This window comes from Somniosus microcephalus, unplaced genomic scaffold (genome assembly GCF_052327205.1).
Source record: "Somniosus microcephalus isolate GS21.2 unplaced genomic scaffold, FLI_Smic_1.0 unresolved_chr6, whole genome shotgun sequence".
Classification (NCBI taxonomy): Eukaryota; Metazoa; Chordata; class Chondrichthyes; order Squaliformes; family Somniosidae; genus Somniosus; species Somniosus microcephalus.
The window spans coordinates 51573730-51576229 of record NW_028225184.1 but is presented as its reverse complement, the minus strand read 5'-3'; the positions used below and the strand labels follow the sequence as shown (position 1 = coordinate 51576229).

At 54.7% G+C, this 2500-nt stretch overlaps 1 non-coding gene and 1 pseudogene across 1 annotated transcript; both read left to right on the top strand.

Moving 5' to 3' along the window:
* The first annotated feature begins 939 nt into the window (after nt 1–939).
* LOC147087294 (5.8S ribosomal RNA) lies at nt 940–1093 on the top strand. The gene has a single exon (XR_015075703.1). It is a non-coding gene; the product is annotated as a 5.8S ribosomal RNA (ribosomal RNA).
* A 982-nt stretch (nt 1094–2075) lies between these two features.
* Nucleotides 2076–2500, top strand: part of LOC147087293 (28S ribosomal RNA) — a 5040-nt pseudogene continuing 4615 nt past the window's right edge.

Genomic DNA, 2500 nt, shown 5'->3' with positions numbered 1-2500 from the left:
CTTCTTTCGACTTCCGTCTCTTCCAGTCTTCTGCATCATCTCTTACCTTGTGCCGAGCCTATCTCTCAACCTCTCTCTCTCTCACACGCATGCTCTGCTGCTCCCCTCTTCTCGTCCGGGTCGGACAACAATGGACTTTGCCACCGTCTTGCAAGCATTAACACTGCAGTCGAATTGAAGGGAGCTTCTGCGGGCTCGTGTGCTGCCTGGCGGCTCATCATTGGGACCTCGGCAAACGGCCACTGTGAGCTCTGCTGGGATTTGAACCGGTGATGCAGGCCCGGCTTTCTTTTCCCCCCGTAGTGCAACTTTGGTCGATCTAGTCACTCTCCCATTACCGGTACAGGGTACCTAGACGCTTCTCCACTCTGGCTCCTGCGAGCTGTTTGGGGGGCGGTGGTTTAAAGACTCGAGTGTCTGCTTGTCGGTGTCAAGAGCTTGTTAGCAGCCAGCAGCAAGCAAGCAAGCAGCAGCAGCAGCAGCCAAGTTGAACGTTCGAGAGAATGTACCTGCCCGTCCACACGGATTTCTACCCCCCACAGTGGGGTGTTTTCACGCGGTCGGCTTGTACCCCACTCAGTTCGTTTTTCTGGCCTTGTTCTCTACTGTCATGTTTGTTTGTCTTGTCTGTCTGCCTGTTACTCTCTCTCTTCTCCCAGCAATCGGTGGCAGCAGAGACCCTGCCTCTGTTGGCCGTGGTGCATGTCGGACGGTGGGCTGAGGCATTTGACCCCGATGCTTGTCGCCTCGCGAGCGCCCTGACAACAAAATCTCGGTGAAACCCTTGTCATTTGATGATCGACAGATACACACCTCCGGGCCGTGCCAAGGATGGGGCTTCTACCAACCCTCTATGTGTGGTCATAGAGGGAGAGAAGCGTTGGGCGGTCCGGGCTTGGGACCCTCTGGGGAAAAAACACCAAGCCGAAAAAAATGCACAACTCTTAGCGGTGGATCACTCGGCTCGTGCGTCGATGAAGAGCGCAGCTAGCTGCGAGAATTAATGTGAATTGCAGGACACATTGACCATCGACACTTTGAACGCAGTTTGCGGCCCCGGGTTCATCCCAGGGCTACGCCTGTCTGAGGGTCGCTTGACCATCAATCGCACTTGCCTTGCCATCGTGTGAGGTGAGAGCGTGGCTGGGGTGTCGCAGAGGCCTAGTCCTCTTTGTCCCCCTAAGTGCAGACCTAGAGTTTCTCCCCCAATGGAGAGTTTGACCCGTGCCGTTTGGGAATGTTATGTTCGGCGTCTCCTCAGGGAAAGCCGGCACCGGTAGAGGCCAGCTTTTTCCAGCACGGCTGTCGTTGGGTTGCAAAAACGATTGACCGCATCGGTGTTGGGACTGTTGAGCCTCGCCCTAGGCAGGGTTGTCTCTCTGAGCGTTGGATAGAGAGAGAGAGAGCATACAGAGAAGACGTTGGCAGATAAAGAGGTGAGGTCGTCGTCTTTGGCTGCAGTTTTGTTGGTTTGGAGCGAGGAACAGCTTCATGTAGTGACGGGTCCCTTGATGTGCTGTGTGCTGGCTTTTTTGCGTGCGTTTTGTAGGTGGCAGTTTGCTAAGAGAACCCTTGCGGTGCTCCTTTGTGTTGCGCTGGACCCTGATGTCCTTCCACACATTTGACCCGTTTTGGCTCTAAGCACTCTTGCTGGCTTGCTGAGCGTGCGCCTAAGTCAGTCCCGTATGTCTTGACCCCTGTCGCTGCAGGCCTGCTTTTCTTCCCAAAAACACTCCACTCAAGCATAGATGCTGGCCAGCCATTGCTTCTGGACTTTTCTTCGGAATGCTACGTGTTTCCCTCGTTCTCTTTTCTTTTTATTCTCGCTAAATCGGGGACTCTGGAGCAGTGTGAGCCGAGCCCGGTGTCTCCAGCGTACACACTTGACCAGGCATTCCTGCATGCTGCATGGACACGCACGCTATCGTCGTCCGCTCGGACTAACCTCGCCGGCGGGGCTGGTTTTGTGAGGACGTGGTGGTGGTGGTGTTGCTTGCTTGCTTGTTTGCTGCTGGTGCTTGCTGTTGTTATGCTTGGAGATAATGCCGGCCGGCGCCAGTATGCTATTCTGCCTACGACCTCAGATCAGACGTGACAACCCGCTGAATTTAAGCATATTGCTAAGCGGAGGAAAAGAAACTAACAAGGATTCCCCTAGTAACTGCGAGTGAAGAGGGAAGAGCCCAGCGCCGAATCCCCGCTCGCCTGGCAGGCGGGGGAAATGTGGCGTATAGAAGACCTCTTTCTCTGACGATGCTCCGGGGCCCAAGTCCTTCTGATCAAGGCTTAGCCTGTGGACGGTGTGAGGCCGGTAGCGGCCCCTGGCTCGTCAGGATCGAGTCTGCTTGGAGTCGGGTTGCTTGTGAATGCAGCCCAAAGCGGGTGGTAAACTCCATCTAAGGCTAAATACTGGCACGAGACCGATAGTCAACAAGTACCGTAAGGGAAAGTTGAAAAGAACTTTGAAGAGAGAGTTCAAGAGGGCGTGAAACCATTAAGA